We start from the raw sequence: 26928 nt of genomic DNA, 5'->3' as shown, positions 1-26928 counted from the left end.
ATGATGGTGAAGAGGAGGGCATCGTGCTAGTCCCAGCTGCAGTAGGGGGGTTATAAAGAAGAGGGGGGTCGCCTCAACAACCAGGTGGGGAGGGCGGGTAGCATGTCGTCGCCCACTTGGCGGCCCTCATGGCCCCCTTGGGAGGGCTTAGAGAGGGGCCACGTTGCCTCCTCTCCCCCCCCCCCCACATGGCATGCATGTCCGCCTCTCTCTCTCTCTCTCTCTCTCTCTCTCTCTCTCTCTCTCTTCGATATCCTATCAACAGGGAGAGAGGAGATTAAAAAACAATTGCACTAATTAATTGTAAAAAATTTGAGCCTAGGGGGGTTTCCCATGCAGGAGAGAGGTTGTCTTGCGTTAATATATGCAAAGATATTACAAATCCCTCATCAGCTAGTTAGCTTACATACAATAGCTCTGCCATGTTTATGGTTGGTATTTGAGCAATATCCTCTAGCACATGTACAAAACCAACACAAATGTGTATGGAGTGTGAGAAAACAATTACAATATATATCACACTGCCTAGTCTTACAAATTATGACTTACCTTAACAAAGAATTTTCTTTGACATGCATATCTGAGATTCCACCAACTAAACCAACAACCCATTGCAAGAATATTATAGTTTGCAACCTTGCATGCTCGAATGAATTGGTATTGTGTAGTTGCATCATCTTGTGTGGCTGCACATCACCACATTTGGCACAAACACTTGTGCTCATCTTGGAAATTCTTGTGTGCATTACCTCCCACCTCCCCAAATCACCTCAATCTTGGAAACAAGAAAGATCTCTCCCTTCCTCGCATTATGGTATCAATACCATCATTAAATATTATGTAGACTACCCTCCAATTAGCACTTGCCTTGTCTACCCCATGAACCCTCAAAACTCATGCTTGGGGTAACTGCACTTCTCCATTACTTCATTCAACTTTGACTAGAATAAGACTTCTCCATCATGCTTGGGGTAAGCACGCTTCTCCTATCACTTCATTCAACTTTGACTAGAATGAGACTTGTGCATCTGTATCTTCTTCATTCATCTCATATATCAATCATTGACTCTTGCACACTACACAATATAATCCCAACTTTGACTTCAAGGAACAATACATTCTATGCATTCATGTGGTGATGAAAAAATGAGAAAAGAGGAACTACCTTGGGTCATACACGTGTTGCCATGGTAGTCCAATCATTAATACAACACACATGGTTGAAGCATATCCAATGATTGTGTAGGTCCCTGGCACCATTCCTTTGCATGCAATTCACCAAGTCAACCCTTGGGGCTAGTCTTGTCATTGATTTTTTGAATATGAAGCACATGCTATCATTGTCAATAGCTTGCCTAGAAAATAGGCTACCATAGAAAATCTATATGAAAAATGTTGCTTTAACTTCAAAAGACAATATTACATCCACTAATCACTCTTTATATTCACTGCAAAAACCACATGTTTAAACCTACATGCATGGAATACTCAATATCATTTATTGGGTTGTTTTTTAAGCTATATTACCCAGTGTTACACCTATCCATGCCATACAGTTTAGTAATGTAAAGATCAATGAGTGGCTAGAGTACTTTCTATTTGGACAATGTAGTTCTCTAATGCATTTTATTCGACAAACTATGCTAGGGGATACCATCAATGTTGACATGGGCTTTGTCCAACAATGGCCATTATACTTATTCTTCATACCTTACATGGGAAACATGTTATCTACTCTACTATTGGTGGAAGCTCATATGCCTTACTGCCATTGTATAAAGTTGGGATCTCCTCCACCCTCTCTAAAACACTCAATTCTTAAGCAATTGACATAAGACTCAATGTAGAACTCCTAAAGACATTGTGTACTCAACACCACTTGCAATTTGGGTGCTTGCTCATATCCCCTCCTCTTCTACATGAAGTATGATTAGGATGGTCTTCTTTTTTTCCATGTTTGGGGTCAATGAGCCTTCCACATTGATCATTGTTTGTCCCATGTTGCAAGGGCTTCTGGTGAAGTCTATGGTAGCGGATGGTTACAATGTAGGCCCATTCCCTTATTCAACATAGTCTTATGAAAAAAAAGTATCTAAAACATACATATGGCTAGCCTCCTAGTCACTACTGCAATGGATTTGTGTACATTATATTCGGTCATTCTTGTCATGGGTAATAGCGAGAATACATCTATCATTACCAATATGAATCTCCTTCTCATTCAACATTAAGAACTAGATATTTATATACCACACAATAGATTTTTGCAACCAAAGAGGCTATGAATATACAAACCTCAGTCCTTGCTTCTAAAGTGGCACTTGATCATGGGTCCATTTTGGATGCAATCTACATGAAGAGCACCCTACCATGGCACCAAATGAACCACAAATCAGCTAGGTAGAGGCTACAAGTAGCTTGCTAGCCATGAAAACCTGCAAGAAAACATTCCTTCTCACCAATAACTCATCTCTCAAAATGCACAAGAAGGGGGCACATAAAATATTGAGCAATGCATCCATCCCTACCCTCTTCCTCTTCCTCACTCTCCATTAGAATATGCAAACGAAGCACAAGAGAGAAAGAAACAAGAACAAGAAATGAGTGTTGTGCCAAATGGGTGGGGAGGGGAAATGAAGCGTGAGAGGAGAAGATAAAGGAAGGGAGAGGTTGTAACCACCTCAACCTCCCACCTCCCCAAATCACCTAAGAAGTCTCTTCCTTTTCCTTTCTTGATATTATAAAATTGGGTTGCATACATTTTGGCTAAGGTCTAAAGACCTTTAATTTTGAGAATGGGACAAAAGGTGTTTGACCATCCCTTTTCCTTCATTTTTAAATGTGAGACTTTGGACCCACAAGTTACATTGCTTCATATTTGAATTTTTTACAAGATAGTGCAAAAGCAAAATGTATTTTTACAATAGATGTTTTGATTATGAGCACATTTTTGTGTCTTTATTTGCACATATTTCCTGGTTATAATTCCTCCTGCACTTAAGAGTGAAGCATCCCCATGAACAAACTGAAGAAGAACCACAATCAGCTCTAGGAAAAATTCATCTTCATCTTTGGTCTTTTTCTTCTTAATTGATCTCTGAATTGCCATTGGATAGGGAAGGGAAATAACACACAAAAGAAAATCACAACTAAGACATTGATCCTAGGTTCAAAAACACCCTAAATAAAATCATACACCACTCAAAAGATAGGGAATTTCAACAACTTGGACACAAGGATGAGCATCACACTCAATACAAGTTGAAAGATTGTCACACCATAAAGCTCATGAACGAAAACCCAAAAAATATATCACATGGAAGTACACCCTCACTAAGGATATCGCAATGGATTTCTCCACCCAATTTATGGATTTTAGAAAAGGAAAGGAAGGGAAGTATTATTTTTAAAGAATAGCAAAAAACAAAAGTTATGAAAAGTTCTTGTGCATTGGAGATTGGTGATCTTGGTGGGAGCATTTTTAGATAGGTTGAGTTTCATATGAATGTACTTTAGAGAAGGATTTCATAATTAGAGATTTAGGATGTTGACTTTGGTGACGTAAAGGTTTAAAGCTTGAAAGAGAATTACTCCAAAATTTGACGTGCGGATAACGGATAAGTCAAAGACGTTATGATAGGAGGAGATTGAATTCATTTTGATGCTTGCTTTCACTACCACATGGATGATGAAGGGTAAGGGAAAGGGGAGATGTCGTCGTGGCACTGCAAGGCAAGGGGGTGGGACAAGTCCATGGCAAGGTGGAGTTAAAACAGCATGAGTATTGTAGCCTTGTTGGCATTAGACACCAGACCGCAAGGTGGTTGGTGGAGGGCATCGCCTTTTGCTGAGAGGCAAGGAGCTAGTCATCTGGTACTAGAGGCATCACTTTTTCTCCCTGTGTTGCTGAGGTTGTTAGAGTAGGTCATGCACAGTTGGCAGTAAGTTTGTTACCAGATGAAGGTGTTGATAGTGTTCGTCTTAGTAGTGATGAGGGTTTGGGAGTCTGGGATGAAGATCCGATGGTCAACAAACATGGCCTCCTCTTTTTCATGTACCAAGTCACGGTATCAAGTGTTTTTTTGAAAACTGAAAACCCCTACTCAAACTATAGTTAGGTTTGATTTTTGCTAGCTTAGTTACTTACATGACAGTTTGTTTTGTTGTTTTGTAGTTGGATTTTCTATGTTTGTTAGCCTTAGGATTTATTTTTGTCATTTTGATTGATTTTTTGAGTGTGGAAACTTGATGGCCTTGGTTGAGTTTGGTATTTTTTTGGATAATTTGGAGCAAAAATTTGCTAGTGATTGCCAAACATTGTGGAGCAGGTTTGTTTTCTTATCGAGACATTTGCACATCACAGGGATTATGGATTCACGAGCACTTCACATTACACTTGTTGATACACTACACTCGGGGGTTATCTTCTATTCTTTTCAAATACTTCCATGCCATGGGTTGGATTTAAGCACATTTTGCACCATTGTTGAGCACTAACATTGCATGAGGCCCACTGCAGCTATATGTAGTAAATCTTAGTTGCACCTTGTCGTACCGCTACGCAAACAAAGTGTGAAAAAATCTAGAGTGCATTGTCATTCAGCTTTCTTATTGATCTAATGAATCAATGCCATATTAGTCATTAGTGTCAATGTCCATAGTGTGGATGGTTCAAAAATACTCCATTTTTTTATAATTTTATCCTATTTTTTATATTTTGGATATTATTTCTTGTAAATATCCAAAAGCTATAGATAACTTCTAGAATAGGATGACATGTTTTTTAAAAATGGCTTTCAGCCATTTTTGGGGGGATTTTATGCAAAAAGAAGGATTAGCGAAATCACGCGATGCGTGATCACAGTTTATAGATAGCAAAATAGCGCTCCAAAAACTGGGAGAAGAAGAAGGAGTGATTTGGGAGAATTTTGATCAGATGCCCTAGTATTTTACTCCCCTTTCAAAGCCAACGAAAGCATCAAATTGGCGGTTTGGGCAGTAGAGAAGAAGATACTGTTTGATGAACATTTTTGGTCTATAAGGGATTTATCTTTTCAGGATGCAGAAATAAATTGACAAGCTTCACCTTTATGAGTATTCTTCTACATCTTCTATTTCTTAGAATCCCTTCTATTTCATCAATTGCTCTCCCTGAATCTCCCTTCACCCTACTGTCTCTTACCACCATGGTAGACTTTCGACCCCAAAAGTTCCAACAGTGGTGAACCCGATGTGAAAGTCAACAACAAGTGTGTAAAGATGGGGGATTCTGCATGTTTGAGTAGTGGTGATGCTTTACAAGAGATGATTGCTTTGTTGCAACAACAGGAGCAGTTATTGTTACAACAACAAATACAAACTTGGTAGGAAGCAGAAAGAATTGATTCCTTAGATGTGAATGCATTGCAAGCAATAGGATAAGAATTGAAGCATTTTAAGGGTCAAAATGTTTCAGTCTTCATCCGGTTGTATAAAGAAAAAATGTTGTTTCATGGGGTACTGTAGTGTGCATGGAGTCGATATTTCTCCCATTGGGACATACATACATTGCATGATTGGATTGATGAGTTACATAGAATAGATGTTGATTGGGAAGCTTTTAAGAAAGCTTTGATAGAAGATTTTTTCTTGGAAGATGAAGGATTGGTAACTAAAAAGACATTTACATATTGGATTGAAAAGCCCAATAAAGGGTTGGCCCCTATAGCTTTGCTCCGTGAATTTGAAAGTTAATATGCACATTTGGATGCAGATGAGCAGAAATCTGGAGAGTCAAAAATTTGATTTGTTTCTGAAGGCTACATATCTTATATTGCACGAGAAGCTGACTGATCATTTAGAAGATGCCTCTTCTGAAACAGGGTTTAAATCCAATTGGACTAATGTAACTGAGGTAGTGCATATGTTGGTAAAGAGAAAGTGAATGAAATTAATATGGGATATAGGCACCACACCTGCTAGTGCTCAAAGAAGGGGGTTGAAAGTGTAGCCAAGGCACCTATGGCTATGGTAGAATAACAACCTATACCAATTTTTTTGGCTCTTAAAGGTGATGTTGTGGAGGAATTAATCAAAGGCATATGTTATTTGAGGCTGAATTTGACAGAAATCTATAGAAAGGTCAAAATTTTGGATGTTAAGGTAGAAGAGAAGGGTCGAACAACTATCCAAAGACTGTACAAAGAAGGATACAATAGGAGATGCATTTGGTGTGAGATGGCAAAATACATGCAACAGAAACTAGTCTTCCAATAGAGCCAAATTTTGAAAATGGTGGTGTGCAGAAGAGGTTGGAAGAGATGGCAGCAATGACAGCATTTGTTGCCATAGATGCAACCACATATGGGTTGAGAATTAAAAGGAATATAGAAGCTCATAAAGGAGGCATGGATGAAGCAAAATCTCATGTTTGGATGCAGGCATTAGATTGCATGGAAAAATGAAAAACAACAAAGTCTAAATTGGTTGATGCAAGTTAGAGTATATGAGGGAGAACAAGATGGAGTGCACCAATGGATTCATTTTCAACCTATGCTTATTTGAATGAGGTTCATAATCAAGAAGCTCTTGTGGAAGAAAAGGAAAAAGAGATGAGGACACTACTGGTCCTTCCTCTTCAGGTCCATCTAAACACATAACATGAAGTAAAATGGAGCAGCAAAAAGAGGCTGAAAAAGCCATACCTGAGCATATTATGAAGGATGCATCTCAAGAGAAGAAACAAGAAGGGAAGAAAAGGGGCAAGCAGCCCGGTTACACGTTACAGTCTGATCTTGAGACTGCCACAAACCTTAAAAAGGTCTTGGAAGATCACATACTTGGTATAAAGTGGAATTCACACTTGCAGAAGTTCTTGGAATCACAAAGCATGAATTTTATGATGTAATCATTGATATGCTGAAGTGAAAAAGACTGTTTGATGGTGAAGTTTTGCAAGCATTGATGTGGGTTGACAAAGACATAGAGAAACAACTTTGAAGGGAATACGATGATGTATGTAATGTTGATTTGGAGCATGCTGACGTTGAAAATGGGTTAAATGGGAGTGTAGACATCAAGCTTGTGGCTAAATTTGGTCTTATGGATAGCAATAAGCATAGAGAGAAGGATATATATAATGGGGATGTCCATCAACAAGTACATGAAGAAGAAGATGCTCATTTTATTCCAAGTAGTCATTATTCATGAACGCATTGGGCTCATTCTACAATAGAGACAATTGTTAAAGTGGGAGAAAGAGAGACACCTTGCATAGCTCTCTTGGATCATGGTTCCAAAATCAATGTTATGGCATGCACCTTGTATGAAAATGAAGGTTGGTTGATTGATGTAGATCCGGGATGGCGCATGTGGGTAGTAAACAATTCATTAAGGTATCTCTATGCGACTTGTCTGAATGTACTCGTGACTATTGGAGATGTTAGGGATGAATATCATTCTTTTGTGCAAGATTCATGTGGTTATCCAGTGATTTTGGGGCATCCTTATATTTCAGAATCAAGGCTGGAAATAAAAGCCTTGGATAGTGATTCTTCATATGCTCGAGTTCGGACTAAAGACAATACAAAGGTAGTACACTTTCTCATTGTTTGTGTGAATCATCCCCACAATCAGGATAGACTATGGGATAATCCCATGCCACCTAATGCACGAGAGCTTAAGGGTTTTTAGACAACACTACTATAAGTGGAGGCTATGGCAGTGCCTCTAGGAAGATAATTATGCATCTCCAAGAAAGGGGGAAACTGTGTTTGTGTTTGGATTGCAAGAATGGATAACATGTAGTCTTTGAAATTTTAAGAATATTTCAGCCATGTGCAGGGTTGAAAAGAAATATATAGGATGGGCTGAAAAAGAGCTGAAGACATATGGTTTGGTGGCTACAAATGAAGGTATTTCAAGCCTATTTTCAAGGCTAGTTGATGTATACCTTCATTTGTATAAAGTCATTCAAGAGTTTGTTGAGCATGAATGTTATGGACTACAAAATAGGGCTGAAGCAAGGATGGATACAAAGTACAAAACAGTTGCAAAGAAGGTTAAGCATGTGGCTTTGCCTTTTCCTCTTGAAAGTGATGGGTTGGCTAAAAAAGTGTCTCAATAGCCTATTTTTCATGATCCACATGGAGTAGGACATAAATTTATAGCTTAAACTTTATAAAAGCTAAAAATTGATGATACAAGCTTTCTTTTGCTTGCAGAAAGAGCTTGTTTCTTGCAAATGTTGGCAAGGCATGGGAAAGGTTTTGCATTTTAGCTAGATAAAATTGGATGTGTTGATCTAACCATAGTTGCACCTATGGTGACCTTTACAGTACCTCATGTGCCGCCATGGAATTTAAAGCCTAGTCTAGTACCTCAAGCATATTTGCGTAAGTTGTTGGAGCTTTTGAATGAGAAGATCAAGATATGGATTTTGGATCCCTCTTTAGCTCCATATTTGAATCGGTGGTTTACTATTCCAAAGAAGAATGATTCTTTGAGGTTTATACAGGATTTACAACCAGTTAATAAGGTCACCATAAGGAATATTGGATCATGCCTGATAATAAATGAATTTGCAGAAGCATTTGCAAGCAAGGCAATTTACTCTATGGGAGATTTATATTCAAGTTATGATCAGTTTCAGCTTGCATTAGAAATCCGGGATATCACTACCATGAAGACACCGCTTGGATTGGTTAGGATGTGTACGCTTCCACAGGAAGCAACCAATTCAGTGGCACATATGATGAATGCTATGCATAAAGTTTTGAGGGAGTATATCCCTCAGTTGACCTTACCCTTTATTGATGATGTGCTCATAAAAGGGTGTGATATCCATGAGAAGAATGAAGAGCTGAATGAGCAGGGATATAGAAGGTTCATGGCTGATCATATTGTTGATTGTGATAGGATTTTGAGCCGTCTTGAAGGAGTGCATTTGACTCTGTCAAGAGAAAATTCAATTTTTGGAGTGGAGGAAGTATTAGTTTTTGGGCACATGTGTGGACCATGTGGAAGAAATCCCTTACCGGTAAAGATTGATGCCATAAGTAGGATACCGGAGACATGTTTGAATGTATCCGAGATAAGAAGATTTTTTTGTGCATGTGTCTTTTACTTGATATAGATTTTTCATTTTGCTCATGTGGCTAAAAGTTTATATCAACTCTTGAGAAAAAAGCAAAATTTTTGGTGGGGTAAAAAGCATACGAAGGCAGTTCAAAAGCTAAAGAGCTTATTGATTTCAACCCCAACACTAAAGAGAGAAAATTATGAGAATGGGCAGCCTATTATTCTCACCGTGGATACAAGCCCAATTGGCATTGGTTGGTGGGTAGTGGGTCAGGATGATGCTAATGGGAATAGGTATGCCATTCGATTTAGAGCAAAGGTCCTCAATGGATAGCAACGGCGGTATTCTCAAGTCAAAAGAGAGCTTTAGGGTGTAGTGACAGCCTTAAGTGTGATAGGGAGTATTTTATGGGAGCTCATGTAGTGGTAGAGACTGATTGTCTACCGCTATTGGGCATGATAGTAAATTTCCCAACTCTTGATATTGCCATGTTATGATGGATTGCATATATAAAATCACTTAACCCTGATTTTCAGCATATTACAGGTAGAGGAAACCCCATGGCTGACATGCCTTCATAAGCAAGGTTTGAAGATGAAGATGAGCTAATGGAAGATGAAGAGGATGATGTGATAGGTGTTGAAAACAACTTTATGACAGCATGGAATGAGTATGCAGCTATTGTTACTGCAGGTACAACTATTGTACTAGGGATTTCAGCAATAAGAAAAAACTTACATCCATGAAGAAGAGATGGGCAGTAGAGAGAAAGCATCATCAGTGTTACGCTTCAGTGAGAACAGAATTTTTGAAGAGTTATATGAGGATGATTGGATGAAAATAGGTCAATCTCTCAGCCTCATGATAAAAAAGGCTGAGTGGTTTGAAGTTGAATTCAAAAGGATTAAAAGAAAAGCTTATGGATTTTTCTTGAAAGACAGATATTTATGGAAGCATGCAAAGAAAAAGAGAGGAGCTTCAGTACGTCTATTGGGAGATAGGGCTTCTCAACAACAAGTGATGCAGGGGTTTCATAAAAGCTTATGGGCTGGACATAGAGGAGTTTGGGGCACATTTGCAAGATCAAGGAGAAGTATTGGTGGCAAAACATGTATAAAGATATGGAGCATTATGTGGAATCATGAAGTGTCTATCAAATGTATTCCACTGTAAAGCATAGAGATGGCTTACAATTGACTTATACATTGTCTATGCATTACAAATGGGTAGTTGATTTGGTTATTATGCCTACAAGTTTATGGAATATGAGATATCTTGTGCTTGCACAAGAAGACTTGACAAATCAAGTGGAAAGTCGAGCTCTTAGTACAAAGACTACTCAAGCAATTTGCAGGTTCTTATTGGAAGAAGTCTTTTGCATGTATGGTTGTGTTGGTAAAGTGGTTGCTAATAGAGGAGAATAAAATACAGATGAGGCTCGTGACTTCTTTTCATGATTGGGTTTCAAGCCAGCTCTAACTTCAACCTACAATCCTAAAGAAAATGGCAAAAGTGAAAGAGATCATCAGCCTATCATTAAGGCATTAACAAAGTCATGCAAGGGCAAGATGGAAGAGTGGCCAAGAATGTTACCTTTTGCTTTGTGGGCTGATAGGACCACTCATAGTGTAGTTACAGGGTATATGCCTACTGAATTAATGTATGGGCAACAGCCAATCATGCATATTTAGAAGACTATTGCTACTTGGAGTGTTCTATCATGGAAAGAGGGTTTGAATAGAGAAGAGTTGATGGTCCTACACATATTAGACAGTTAGAAAGAAGGCCTGAAGACATTGAGACAACCATGAAAAAGTTGAATACTACAAGGATCAAGAACAAGAAGAGGTTTGACAAGTGATACAGACCTCGACCATGAGCTATACAAGAAGGGGACTAGGTGTTGGTTTATGATAGCAGCTTGGAAAATCAACATAGTGCTAGTTGGAAGATGGCAAAGTGGTGGTTTGGTCCATATGTGGTAAGGTTTGTTTTTGAAAATGCTACTTATGCATTAAATGAGATGGATAGGATAGCTCTAAGGATTCCAATGGCTAATAAATATATCAGCCTCTTTAAACATAGGGAGTCTTCAACATATGAGTTAAAGGAGTTGGTGGATACTGAGCATGAACATGACAATATGGAAGAAGAAGAGGTAGAAGATGAAGACATTGACATGGCAAAGGATACTTCTTCTGACAATGCAAATCAATAAGACTTCGGCACATGCCAAAGGATGTGCAGGTTAAAAGGGGATGGATGTCGTGCCCCTACACAGACACAATGTGAAAAACTCTCGAGTGCATCGTCATTCGGCTTTCTTATTGATGTAGAGAGTCAATGCCATAATAGTCTCATTAGTGTCAGTTCCATAGTGTGGATGGTTCAAAAATACTACATTTTTTGACAATTTTAACCTATTTTTGATATATTGGATATTATTTCTTGTAAATATCCAAAAGCACTAGAGAGATAACTTCTAGAATAGGATGATATGTTTTTTTTAAAAAACAGGTGGCTTTCAACCATTTTTGGGGGGATTTTATGAAAAGAGAAGGATTGGTGAAATCACACGACGCGCGACCGTAGTTTAAAGCAGCAAACAACACTCCAAACTGGGAGAAGGAGTGATCTAGAAAAATTCTGACTAGGTGTCCTGATATTTTACCACCCTTTCAAAGCCCACAAAACCATCAAATTGGCGGTCTGGGCAATTGAGAAGAAGCTATTGTTTGATGCACGTTTCTTTTCTACAAGGGATTTATCTTCTCAGGATGTAGAAATAAATTGACAAGCTTCACCTCTACGAGTATTCTTCTACATCTTCTATTTCTTTGAACCCCTTCTCTTTCATCAATTTCTCTCCTTGAATCTCCCTTCACCCTATTATCTCTTATCCACGTGGTAGACTTTCAATCCCGAATGCTCCGACAATGCACAGTCTTTTGCACACACGAGAGATGGGATTTTCATCACAGAGTTAGGAACTTTTGGTTGAGTGGGCAAGGTGGTTGGGTGATTTGTTTGAGGGTCGTGAAAAAAGACGTCGCCAATTGTGAGATGGGTTGTTTTCTTGTCAACATCTTGAAAACTATCATTTTCTTGAGTGACATTGAGATTATGGGTGTGTGAAGGGGAGTATGACATTCTTTTGTTGAATGTTGAGAGGTGAGGATAAGGATCTTAAATAATCAAGGAACTTTGTTTGCATAGTGCATGACACACGAGCACATGTAGATAGGCTAGGCACAATTCTTCAGTGCATCCATAATTTTTTGTGTAGAAACATTGCTTGATTGGCTGGTTGCATAGCATGGATTTGACATTGCATCATTTCTCAAATCATGTGTGATGGAGCACAAAGTTCGTCTTCAACAACATATTTCTATTAGAACACATTGCATCAGAATAGAAGCAAGTACATCAAAAACTTTCCTAAGCTAGAATTCCATTAGTCTGAATTAAATTAAGAAGCCAGCATTTCTACATGAAGAAGATGGGAATGCTTCTTTGGGTTGCTTGAGTGGGGTCTTTTTGTTGAGATTGTGGTCTCCTTCATGAAGTTGTGAAATATATGCCACATCAATATATTATGCTTATACTTGAAGTAACTAAGGTATAACATATGGTGAATCAATTCAAAAAAGATACCTCTCTGGTAGCTGTATAAAGCACCATTTCTTGTCAATCAAGCAAGCTTGAAACTTTGAAAAAGAGAAATCATCAAAAAACTGCAAAGGCATATTGGATATCTTCAATTGGGAGTAGTCGGCAGTCCGTTCAATGGCCAACGTCATTAATAATGAATAGGATGGCAGACACGTTGAAAGAAGAACACGAATTGGTGAGGATAAGAATCATAAGGTGACGGTTTGATTAATGACATGGCTGCCGTTGACGAAGCCGCCTATTGGCATCTCTCAAGGTAGATGGCGAGTCTCGACTATTGTTAACGACGTAACGAGAGCGTGAAGAAGTCAGAGCATTAGCGTAAGTCTATACGTTTATCTTTTAGCCTAAATGTTTACCCCTTGAAAAGCAAGGTATTAAAAAGCCTTAAGGCTTTAACTTTGGAAAGAACGATAAGCCTTTTAACTTTTTGGAAAAGCCAAAACCTCAAAAAGCTTAAAGCTTTTAGAAAAGTATATCAAGTATAGGAGTCTTGTAAAAAACTATATAAGGGAAGTTTGAGAGGCCTAGCCTTGCCCTACCCCAAGAAAACTTCTTGTAACTGGTGTAACTTTAAAGTTTATCTGGATTCATAGAAACAACTACTTGTTTGGGTCTCAGGGTTAGGATCAAGCCTAACAGTGCCATTCATGTACTAAAGATTGAGTTTTTGTCTGTTTTGGATGTCCTGAAATTCAAGCATTGGATCTTTAAGCTGTTCCATAAGAAGTTGAGGGATATGGCCTAATGCCACATGGCATCTAATTGATGATGTATGTAGTTACTTATTTGATTTGCTTTGAATATAATACCCACTACAAAAAATAAAACTTATTGTATCTTGAGAGGAGAGTGGAGGGTTGCATGTGAGAGTGTGCTCTTGACATGCTCTTTTGTGAACTTGGAGAATTTGGAAATTGAAGTGTCGAGTGTCGGCTCAAGCTTGCCAATGTATGCAAATTCAATTCAATTAGTTTTGTCTTCAAGTTCGTGTTTTTTCCAACAATTGTCATAAGGTTTGTGTGATGCTCTACCTGGATTTGGGTTTTTTAGTTGTTTGAGCTACGAGAGGCATTGTTTGGCATTTGGTTTCGTGTGTCGTTCATGTGGTGTTTGTCGAATATTTAAATTTTTGTGTTGTGTTGTAGATACAACAAAGTCAATAATTCTCACTGGCACTCCTAAATGTCTCATTATCGGCTTGTGAGTGGGGCTTGGTCTAGATCACCGCTCTCACGTAACAACGGTAGACCTGTAACGTGTTCGCTCGTCTACTTCTGGGACACGTCTTAGCAGCCCATTGGGAGGAGGGTCTAGAAGGCTCCGCCTGGCACTTGCAAGGAATGACAGAGGGTTTGTGATCTAGGTCTTCCCGAGTCTGCCCCCAAGGAAAATTGTCCAGCCGTTCCCACTTGGGATCAACTTGAGATCAGGGTCCCTTTCCTATTAGCAAGGTCTCTAGGAAGAAGCTAGCGTCGAGCTCCAGATGTACCACTTTGCGTAGGAACAACAAAGTCGAAGCGGATTCATGTTGCACTTGGTTCATGGAGAATGGGAAACGAGAGGGATGCGCAACTAGACCTCTCTGCCATATGGCATAGTCCCATTCCTTTCCCCTAATACAGAATAAACCGGGATTCAACATCTACTGACACTAGGTCTCATAGTCTTGTTATCTCGTCATTTGAAAAAAGTTCCCAGCTAACCGGAACTACCCTTCCATAGGACGGACCTAAGTCACGTCCACCACACTTTCCTCAGTTTGCTTTAGTTATCTAATTACCTACCACATTATGTTTTGACATGCAAAAGCAGCTTCCTTAATTAATCAAATTAATCACGGTTTCCTTCACGCAACTTAGCCACTGACACAAAAATCTTTTTCTCCAATAACTGCTCTTTATTTATCAAAATCTTGGAGTACGTCCAATATCACGCCCGAAGGCTATCCCAGCAATCTACAGGATTGCTACTCCAAGTTCCACCCGTTGATTACTACATGAGCCTCGAGATCCCATCTTGAGTCACGTTGGCCTCTTGTGCGGGACCCGAAGGCAAGGGATTTACAGCCAGAGCCTCCCCTAGCACCCAAACATCCTCCCACTCCACCCAGCACCCACTGAGAGACCTCTTGCGGCGGGTTAGGTCCATATACCCGGCGCGGCTAACCCCCCCTTGGATAGGGCCAGGCAGACAATCGGAGGTAACTATTCCTGCCTCTCCCTCCAAGCTTTTAACCTGAAGCATTAAGTATTTTTTTCCCTGAGTTAGTTCCTTGAACAAAGAGATCAAATAATGTACCTAAGTGTACAATCACAAACACTTCACAGGTCATTCGTACGACCAACTTGCTAAGGTGTGACTCCTTTTTTTCGAATGCTCCCAGCATCCGATCCTGGGTCTTTTTCCCGAATGCTCCTAGCATCTGATCCTGGATCGTTTGCGACTTGACGAGATCCCAATAATCTCAAACAAGATTACGCAAGCAAATGTTCTTGGTAAGTTAACTTATTTTGACTTGCCCTTTTCCCTTGGGTTTTACCTTATGGTATCCTAACCTAACCCAAGCATTAATCGGACAATCAAGGGAATGGACATGCCTTCATTCGCAACCCAACCAAAGGTCTTTTATTCTTTCAATTCTAACCAATTTTGGTTAATACACTTGGCAACACAAGACTCTTCATTTAGGCCTTCAAGATATAGTCTAGATGCAAGCGTTCCTTCCATTTCTCTTAGTGCGGTTCTATGCAGAATTTTCCAATCAACCTTATCCATCATGCACATGGTGCATTTAGCATAGTTGTACATCCTAAATGACCTTTATCTCTCTTCATTCCTGGCAACAAGTACTTATTCCTGATGCACCGGATCACATGTGACTTGCGTATATGAAAGTCTAGGTTTTTGTCCAACGGTGCAAGTGTATCTCATGAACGAAAACTTACATTTCATGTATTTCTTTTAATCATGATTGCGAAACATGAATTTTAAATGACTATTCATGCACTGAACTGGTTAAAAAGCTATCATTTTATGTGAAGTAAGGTGATAACCTTATCATTTTATGTGTGTAAAAGCTATCATTTCATGCATATAAACTTATGCGAATTCCATACTCTACCCTTTCACACATGCAACTTAGCGCTTAGAGTAAACAAAAACCCTAAGACTCATTCTTGTTCCATGCATGTAGCTAACCCTTTCATCACTTCCACGAGAAATAATACATAATTAGTTATAACGCTTAAAGAACCTGGGTTTGATTCGTGTTCGCAAGGGCGTTTATTGCGTTGGTCACTCTGCTCGCCTCTCCCACATTACCGGTACCAACGGTAGCTTTGGCACCCATGCTTCCCGTGATTTTCTTCTTGGGAGTCATTTCTACTCGAGGTTTGGGTAGTCCGGGCCTTAGCACCCTTCAGAATGACCGGTTCGGGAGGGAAAGGTCGCAGGAAGGGAATCCTTTGTCGATGAGGGGGTGACTTGTCTCCAACTCTCTTCCTTTCTCTTTCTCTTTCTCCTTCTCTCCCTCTCTTCTTCCTCTTCTCTTCTCCTTCTTTCTCTCTCTCCTTCCTCTTCTTCTTCTTCTTATGCTTGTCTCTTCTCTCCTTCTACCTCTTCTACTTCTTCACTTCTTCTCCTTCTTTCTCTCTCAACTTTCTCTCCTTCCCTTCCTCTCTTCTCTCTCTCCTTCTCTTCTTCTCTCCCTTTTCTCTTCTTCTCCTACTCTCTCTCTCTCCTCCTCTTTTCTCTCTCGCCTCTTCTCCCTCTCCTCTTCTCTTCTTCTTCTTCTTCTCCCTTCTCTCTCTCCTTCTCTTCTTCTCTCCTCTTCTCTTCCTCTTCTACCTCTTCTCCTTCACTCCCTCTTCCTCTCCTCTTCCTCTTCTATCTCTTCTCCCTCTTCCTCTCTTCTTCTCTTCCCTCTCCCTCTCCTTCTTCTCCTCTCCTTCTACTTCTCTCCCTCTTCCTCCTCTTCTCTCTCTCCCTCTCCTTCTTCTTCTCTCCCTCTTCCTCCTATTCTCTCTCTCCCTCTCCTTCTTCTTCTCTCCTTCTACTTCTCTCCCTCTTCCTTCTCTTCTCTCTCTCCCTCCTTCTTTCTCCTTCTCTCCTTCATGCGTCCAAGGCGCAATTCATGGGCGGGCAGAGGAGGGTGTCGCCGCCTGCTATCACAAAGGGGGGGGGGGGGGGGGGCTTTGCAGGGGGGGAGTGGGCTGAGTCCTAAGCCTAGGGTGGTGGTGCAGTTCACGGGCAGAGGAGGGTGTCACCACCTACTGTCACGGGGGGGAGTGGGCTGAGTCGTAAGCCTCGGGTGGTGGCGCAGTTGGCTAGTGCGTAGGTCTCATAGTTCTGAGTTATCCTCAGGTCGAAAGGGGGGAGCGGCTTTATTCGGAAGACCCAGGGGGGGACCCATAGCAACTAGCGAACAAGGAGGGGGGTGGCTTTGGCCGGAAGCCCAGGGCGCCGTTGCAGCCATAGGGAGGAGGTGTCAAGCATGAAGGTGGGGGCCGCTGCTATTGCCGTCGTCCAGGGGGTGCCGATTGTGTGTCAAGGGAGGGGGGAGGATGATGCAGCAGGGAGGGGGGCTTTCTCTCTGTCTCAACGAGGGACGGGGAGGCTGCCTTTATAGAAGGGGGAGGAGGTGGGTGGCATGGCCACCCCTCCCACCTGGGGGGCTACATGCCCCCCATCACCACCACTCCCTCTATCTCTCTCCCCATAGCGTGTTTTCGGCAGGGAGAGAGAGGGAGGGTTAAAAAATTTTGAACTATTGATAATATTTTTTTTTGAAATTAAAAAGGAGGGGGGTGTTCCTATGGGGGAGAAAACACGGGACTATTATATCCTCTCCCCCTTAGAGGAATCAAGATGTCCTCATCTCGAGAGGACCTGGGGGTATTGTTGGTTGAGAGTATCTTCATCCATCCAGGTGGCATTTTCTTCGGGATAATATTTCCACTAGATGAGGTATTCTCTCAAGGTCCTTGACCTCAAATGCCTCTCCCTAACATCCAGGACTCTATCAGGCCGTAGCTCAAGGACTCCTTGGCTAGGCATTACACTTTCTGGTCATCAAGTACATGATTCAGATTAGGTAGATACTTTTTCAATAGGCTAACATGGAATACATTATGAATCTTTAGGGTTGCTGCCACTTGTAGTCTGTAAGCATTAGGTCCTACGAACTTAATGATATTATAAGGTCCACAATACCTCATACTTAGCTTCTTGTACTCTCCTAGGGATAGTGAACTCTTTTTAGGACGCACGTGGATGAAGACCATATCACCTTCAACGAAGGATCTGTCTTACTGTTTCAAGTCTACGTAAGCCTTCTGTCTATCCTTGGCAGCTTGGATGTCTTGTCTTATTGATTTGATTTGATCATCCATGTCTTCCAGCATCTGCCTTGAAGCTTCTACCCTCAAAGTTGGATCCAAGAAGCTCAAAGGGATACGACAATTGTGCCCATACAATGCTTGAAAAGGGGTCATCTGAATACTCTATTGGTAGGAAGCATTGTAGACAAACTCAACTAGTAGCAAATACTGAATCCACTTTTTGGGTTCGTGACAGCAGTATGCCCTAAGCATATCTCAATGACTTGGTTGACTCATTCTGTTTGACCATAAGTTTGGGGATGGTAAGCTATACTGAAATAGAGTTGAGTCCCAATAGCCTCAACGATAGCCCTCCAAAAGTGTGATGTGAAGAGAAAGTCACGATCACTAATGATTCTTCTCGGTAACCCATGCAGTTTGAATATTTTCTTTATGAATAATCTTGCGATATCCGAAGCTTTATAGTTTGTCTAAAAGGGATGAGATGTGCAACCTTGGTGAGCATATCTACTACAACGATAATAGAGTCATATCCTCCCTGAACTTGGGGTAGGCCAACAATGAAGTCCATAATAATGAATTCCCATTTCATTTGGAGAATGTCAAGTGGTTGCAATTTCCCAGGCATTTTAGCATGTTCTGCCTTAATGTGTTAACAAGACAAACATTCCGTAACATATTTGAGAACGTCACCCTTGAGCCTATCCCAATAATAGCTCTTTTTGACCGCATTAAGGGTCTTGGCATAGCCAGGATGTCTTGAGAAAGGGGAGTCATGGGCTTCCCAAAGAATATTCTGCTTGAGAGTATGGCTTGCAGGGATACATAATCTTGTCCTAAAGTAGACAAGTCCACTACTGACAAAGAATTCTTGTTACTTCATCTTTAGCTTCAGGTCTTGATCCTTGATGTGGATCTCCCTTAGCAATTTTTGATAGACGGAGTCATGAGATGCCTATTCTTTAGCTAGCTCAAGAATTGGGTCGGTGACTACATTCTCTTTTCCAGGCATGTATTGATTTCAAAATCATATTCTTCCAGCACTTCGATCCATCGACGTTGCCTCATATTGAGCTCATTCTGGGTGAAGATCCATTTAAGACTCTTGTGGTCCGTCACTAAGGAAAATTTGTTACCTAGCAAGTAATGTCTCCAATGTTTGAGGGCATGGATGAAAACCAATAGCTCGAGATCATGGGTAGCATAATTCCTTTCATGGCTCTTCAATTTCCTTGAAGAATATGCTACAGGATGACCTTCTTGGATAAGCACACATCCTAAAGCAAGTGTGCTAGCATCAGTTACCACTTCAAACTCCTTACTAAGATCAGGAAGTTTCAGGATGGGTGCTGATACTAAGCTTTGCTTTAGTTTGTCAAAGCTGGTCTGTTCGGTAGGTGACCATACAATTGCTACTTGCTTCTTTAGTAGGTCAGTTAGAGGTGCTGCAATCAAAGCATAATCTTTGATGAAAATCTTGTACCATCCTGTTAATCCAAGAAAGCTACGTATTTCTTTGACAGAAGTTGGTGTTGGCCATTCCAAAATGTCTCTGACCTTAAGTGGATCTACTGAAATTCCTTTTGCTGATACAATGAATCCTAGATACTCAATTTGTCGCTTTAAAAATGCACACTTCTTCTTCTTGGCATAAAGCTTATGTGCTCTCATTGTTTCAAGAACAATGCGAAGCTGGGGATCATGATCTTTTTCATGTTTAGAGTAGACTATGGTATCATCAAAGAAGATGAGTACGAAGTCATCAAGATAGGGCCTAAAGATATACTGCATCAACCTGTTGAAGGTAGCAGGAGCATTCGTCAGCCATAATGACATCACTAGGAATTTGAAGTGCCCATACCTTGTACTGAATGCAGTTTTCGAGATATCTTCTTTCTTGATCCTTATCTGATAATATCTAGATCTGAGATCTATCTTAGAGAAGATCTTCACACCTTGAATACGGTCAAGTAATTCATCTATTCTTGGAATGGGGTATTTATTTTTTATGGTTGATTGATTCAACCCTCTGTAGTGAATGCATAGCCGAAGCGTTCCATCTTTCTTCTTTTGGAACAGCACTGGATCTCCCCATGGTGAACTGCTAAGACGGATGTAGCCTTGGTCCCGAGTTGCTCTTTCACTTCAATAGCTTCCGGGATGAACATCTTATACAGCCTCTTTGTGACTGGTGCAGCTCCTGGCGCCAGTTTGATTTCGTGGTCGACTTCCCTTTGAGGAGGAATTTCTATTAGCTCTTCAGGAAATACGTCTGTGTATTCCCTTAACCATGAAGGTTCTTCCCCAGACTCCTTATTCTGATCTAGCTTATTCAGTTTAATCAAATCGACAGGTAGGCTCTTTCTAACTCCTTTTATTATCCGTGTTGCTTTTGCCAGCTATATTTTTGGCTTACCAGCCTCTCCTTGAGTCGTGACTAGTTCCCCTTCAAAATTTCGGAAGGAGACTTGGCCCTTTCCACAATGGATGTGGGCATCATTGGGTATTAGCCAATCCATTCCAAGTAAACATTCGTGGACACCTAGGTTCATTACCCTGAATCTCACCAAATTTGGCTTCCCACCCAATAGGAATTTCACCTTAGCAGTTTGCCTAGTACAAGAGACCTCACGACCATTTGCCAATTCCACAAGTAAAGTAGGTGCGTCTATTGTGGCTATCCCTAGCCTTTTTGCACAGATCGGTGAAATGAAGGAATGTGTACTGCCGCAATCAATTAGGGTTTTGAAGGTTTTATCTTCATAATGTGATGGAGTTTGAATCACCGAGAATTGGCGATTCGGACCCTTCTTGTGAAGAGTGGTGTGGACCATTGCCCTCTCAATGTCAGCATCCATGGATGGATCTTCTTCATCGCCCAGCTCCTTGTTGGAAACACTAGAGGTTCTCCCTCTGGCCATGACAATGGTTCCTTGGCCATGGGCGGCTCCTTGGATTTGCCCTTGGCGATGTCCTCTGCTAAGCTTGGGACACTGCCTCTTCAAGTGTCCGAACTCATTGCAATGGAAGCAACGTAGATTGCAGACATTACCTTGTGTAGGAACAAAGTTGTTGATAGCATTGTCCCTAGCTTTCTTCCTTTGGCCCTAATTCTGACCCTACGCTCTCTTGGTTTGAGCCCTAGACATACGCTTGTTCTGATCTCTGTAAGGCCAAGTCCTATTGTTCCTTGGTTTGGTCTGCACCTCTTGTATTATTGGAGTAGCTCAAATGAGTGCATCTTGTAGGTATGTTGGGTGCATTGATTCCAATCGGGTGTTTATGGGTGGATTCAACCCAGCACAAAACTTTGACACATGTTGTGTCATATCCATTGGAGTCACATACTTTAGGAGAGAAATGAACTTTGAATAATATGCATCAAGGGATAGTCCAAGCTACTTCAATTCATAGAATTCATTCATCTTCTGTGTGCAGTGGTAGGTAGGTGTGGCAGATACCTCCCTTGCACAGCTTCCTTAAGCTTCTCTCAAGTGACTATACCTTCTGAGATTTCTTGGTCTCTGCACCATTGTTTCCACCAAAGTCTTGCTTCGCCTATAAGCTTAAGTTTGGCAAGCATGGCTTGGTTAGCAGGTGCAGTTTCTGCTGCCTCAAAGTAGTCCTCCATGGACTCAATCCAGATATCGGCGTCAGCTTGCATAGTCGTTCCCTTGCCATCAAACTCAGGTGGCTTAATTTGTTTGAGAAGGAACTTCTTCTCTTGAATCATAGCTGTACTTAGTGCAGGAGTCGGACTTGGAACCTGCGCTTGGGGTTGCGTCTGGACAATGAGATTCTTTATGTTAACATCTTATCAAACATTTCCCCATATTATGTTAATATGACTAGCACAGCTTTTTGCCAAGTGGCTTAATCACAGCTTTTAGGCAACTGGATCAAGCCTAACAGTGCCATTCATGTACTAAAGATTGAGTTTTTGTTTGTTTTGGATGTCCTGAAATTCAAGCATTGGATCTTTAAGCTGTTCCATAAGAAGTTGAGGGATATGGCCTAGTGCCACATGGCATCTAATTGATGATGTATGTAGTTACTTATTTGATTTGCTTTGAATATAATACCCATTACAAAAAATAAAACTTATTGTATCTTGAGAGGAGAGTGCAGGGTTGCATGTGAGAGTGTGCTCTTGACATGCTCTTTTGTGAACTTGGAGAATTTGGAAATTGAAGTGCCGAGTGTCGGCTCAAGCTTGCCAATGTATGCAAATTCAATTCAATTAGTTTTGTCTTCAAGTTCGTGTTTTTTCCAACAATTGTCATAAGGTTTGTGTGATGCTCTACCTGGATTTGGGTTTTTTAGTTGTTTGAGCTACGAGAGACATTGTTTGGCATTTGGTTTCGTGTGTCGTTCATGTGGTGTTATTCGAATATTTAAATTTTTGTGTTGTGTTGTAGATACAACAAAGTCAATAATTCTCGCTGGCACTCCTAAATGTCTCATTATCGGCTTGTGAGTGGGGCTTGGTCTCGATCACCGCTCTCACGTAACAATGGTAGACCTGTAACATGTTCGCTCGTCTACTTCTGGGACATGTCTTAGTAGCCCATTGGGAGGAGGGTCTAGAAGGCTCCGCCTGGCACTTGCAAGGAATGACAGAGGGTTTGTGATCTAGGTCTTCCCAAGTCTACCCCCGAGGAAAATTGTCCAGCCGTTCCCACTTGGGATCAACTTGAGATCATGGTCCCTTTCCTATTAGCAAGGTCTCTAGGAAGAAGCTAGCATCGAGCTCCAGATGTACCACTTTGCGTAGGAACAACAAAGTCGAAGCGGATTCATGTTGCACTTGGTTCATGGAGAATGGGAAACGAGAGAAATGTGCAACTAGACCTCTCTGCCATATGGCATAGTCCCATTCCTTTCCCCTAATACAGAATAAACCGGGATTCAACATCTACTGACACTAGGTCTCATAGTCTTGTTATCTCGTCATTTGAAAAAAGTTCCCAGCTAACCGGAACTACCCTTCCATAGGACGGACCTAAGTCACGTCCACCGCACTTTCCTCAGTTTGCTTTAGTTATCTAATTACCTACCACATTATGATTTGACATGCAAAAGCAGCTTCCTTAATTAATCAAATTAATCACGGTTTCCTTCACGCAACTTAAGCACTGACACAAAAATCTTTTTCTCCAATAACTGCTCTTTATTTATCAAAATCCTGGAGTACGTCCAATATCACGCCCGAAGGCTGGATTGCTACTCCAAGTTTCCCCCGTTGACTACTACACGAGCCTCGAGATCCCATCTCGAGTCACCCAAACATCCTCCCGCTCCACCCAGCACCCACAGAGAGACCTCTCGCGGTGGGTTAGGTCCATATACCCGGCGCGGCTTGTCAAGATTGTGGGAGAGAAGGAAGGAGTCTCACTTGAAGATTTCTTGCTTGCATAATGGGGGAATACACACAAGGATGGAGGCTGAAAACAGTTTTCCTCTTCTTAGTTGTGTAAGCCAAAAGAACTCAAGTACAAAGAAATAGAAGAACCCTATATATGGATCTCAAACCAAACTCAACTAACTAAGGTGGCATACTAACTGAGCCACGAACTAGAGTAGATAAGGATAGCTGTCATGTAGCTATTATTCATGGGCGGTGTACCAACCGCGTCTGCAACAACTGACAAGTCAGTGACATAAATACACAACGGTCACCCTGGCGTATCACGAGTGGAGCTCGATATCTCAACACTCCCCCTCGAGCTCAATCATAATTCCTGCACACCAAGCAGGTCTCTGAACTTGCGCAGCTTCTCTGCGCCCAATGCCTTCGTGAATATGTCAGCTACCTGATCCTCTGTGCTGACATAAGCTAGATCAATAAGCCCTAGTAAAACCCTCTCCCGCACATAGTGATAATGCACCTCAATGTGCTTTGTTCTAGCATGATAGACTGGGTTATTTGCCAAGTGTATACTACTCATGTTGTCACAATAAATGACAATTGGCCCATCTGTAGGCTGATGCATATCATAAAGTAGCTTATGCAACCAAGCTACCTCACATGCAGCCATTGATGCACCCCTGTACTCAGCCTCTGTGCTCGACAAGGCAACTATAGGTTGTTTCTTGCTGCTCCAAGTGACTGCAGCACTCCCAAAAGAGAACACATATCCACTGGTAGATTGTCTATCAGAAATACTACCATCCCAATCAGCATCAGTGTATCCATGCAACTGTATCTGAACCCCAGTCTCATAAAATAGTCCATACTGCAATGTGGACTTCACATACCCGAGTATGTGTCTAGCCGCATCCAAATGTGGTTTCCTTAGAGCCTGCATAAATTGACTTACCAATCCAATAGCATAGCTCAAATCTGGCCTGGTAATAGTCATATAAATCAAGCTTCCTACTATGCGTCTGTACATAGTAGGGTCTTCCAGAATCTCACCTGCATCTGCGCTCAGCTTCACATTCTGCTCCAAAGGAACTGAAATAGGCTTACAGCCTGTCATCCCATTTTTGGACAGCATGTCCAATCCATATTGCCTCTGCAAGAGCTGTATCCCACTTGGTGATCTAATCACCTCAATGCCCAAGAAATAACGCAGCTCTCCCAAATCCTTCATCTCAAACTTCTGCTTCAATAGCATTTTCACATGAAGGATATCTTCATCACTATCACCTGTCATAATCAAATCATCAACATAAATGACAATTAGCATAATATCTTTCTCTGTTTTTCTCACATAAAGTGAGAAATCTGCCTTGGAAATCTGAAAGCCAATAGTGACAAGATACTGTCCTATCTTGTCAGACCATACTCTAGGTGCTTGCTTCAAGCCATACAAGGCTTTCTTCAACCTGCAAACAAACTCAGGATGAACATCATGCACATAACCTGGTGGCTGCTCCATATAGACCTCTTCTTGCAAATCACCATGCAAGAAGGCATTCTTTACATCCATCTGATGTAAAGACCATCCCTTTGATGCAACCATAGCAATGACTGCTCTTACGGTTGCCATCCTTGCAACCGGACTGAATGTTTCTTCATAGTCAATGCCATATGTTTGTGCATACCCCTTGACTACTAATCTTGCCTTGTATCTGTTCACAGAACCATTTGCATTGTGCTTCACCTTATAAACCCACTTACAGCCAATTGCATTTTTACCTTTAGGCAAAGGTACCAATTCCCATGTAGCATTTGCTTCCAAGGCATCCATTTCTTCATCCATGGCTTTCTCCCATTTTTCTTTTCCCATGGCTTGCTCAAAAGAAGTGGGTTTTGGTTCCTATATCACTTTGACCATATATGCATAGTGAATGGCTGTAAATCCATCATGTTTCAGCCTATCCACAGGATACCTAGCTCTCGTAGACCTGCGCAAAGTAGGTTCACTCCCAGGTTCTCTCAAAACATCCCTGGTCTTCCTTACTCCAGGTGTAACAATAGAAGGAATACCCAACTCATCATCAATGCTCTGTTCTGAGCCACTGGATTCACCATCCACATAAGAGTGACCTGCATTCACATCAAACATGGGCTGATCAACCTTCTCTTTTCCTTTTCGTGATACATACATACCACTATCTGCATTACTTTGAGAAGATTCTCCTAATCTCAATCTGCCTGTCCATGGCGAAGAATGTGAACCACTGCTAGAGGACACTCGAGGTCCACTAATACTTTGTGACTGCTGCTGTGAATTCTGTGCAGCATTACCATTTTCTGCATCAACATCATTAATCACATTTACTGGTTTATACCAACTACTCATCTCATCAAAAACAACATCTCTACTCACTGTAAACTTATGAGTAGAAGGGTTATAGCATCTATACCCTTTTTGCTGCAGAGAGTAACCAATAAAGATGCACTTCTCAGCTTTTGGATCCAACTTGGATCTCAACTCATTTGGCACATGTACATAGGCAATGCAACCAAAAATTTTCAAATGAGAAATATCTGGTTTCCTACCAGTATACCTCTCCTCTGGAGTCATTCCATGTATTGTTGCAGTGGGAGTCCTGTTCACTATGTAGACTGCTGTAGCAACTGCTTCAGCCCAATAAAAATCTGGCAAGTCTTTTTCATTGAGCATGGCATGAGATACCTCTCCAATATGCCTGTTTTTCCTTTCTGCAATTCCATTTTGTTGTGGGGTATGACTGCATGAATATTGTTGCTTTATGCCATGCTCCTGCAGGAACCTTGCAAACTCATTTGAGAGGTACTCTCCCCCTCCATCTGACCTTGGGCATTTTATTTGCAGGCCTGTTTCTTTTTCAACCATAGCTTTAAGGATTTTGAAATGCCCAAAAACTTCACTTTTCTTTTTCATAAAATACACCCAAACTTTTCTGCTATAGTCATCAATAAAAGTGACAAAATAATGACAGCCTCCAAGAGATGCAGCTTTAGTAGTCCACACATCAGAGTGGATTAATTCCAATGGCTTCTCACTCTCTTGAACATGTCTAGGAAATGGTTTTCTTGCATGTTTTCCAAACTGACAGGCTTCACATACCTTATGCATTTCTGCAACCTTGAATTTGGGCAATCCTGCAACAATGTTTTGGGCCTGCATTGATTTAAGTTGCTGTACATTAACATGAACAATGCGTTTATGCCAGATATCAATATCTGCAACTACACCGGTCCCATGTGCAAACATTGCTGCACTCAATTTAGGCGTGTCTGCATCCAATGTAAACATTCTGCCCTTCTTCTTTCCTTTTGCTATCAAGTGACCTTTATTTTTCATATCCTCAACAAAGCATCCATGAGGATTAAATTTGACCTGCAAGCCCTGCTCAACCATTTGACCAACAGAAACCAGATTCTTGGTGATATTTGGGACATGAAATACATCGGACAGGTAT

Source organism: Lygodium microphyllum, chromosome 12, assembly GCF_053477565.2.
Source record: "Lygodium microphyllum isolate KBCC chromosome 12, Lygodium_microphyllum_v1.1.10, whole genome shotgun sequence".
Classification (NCBI taxonomy): domain Eukaryota; kingdom Viridiplantae; phylum Streptophyta; class Polypodiopsida; order Schizaeales; family Lygodiaceae; genus Lygodium; species Lygodium microphyllum.
Note: the sequence above shows the minus strand (reverse complement) of the source record.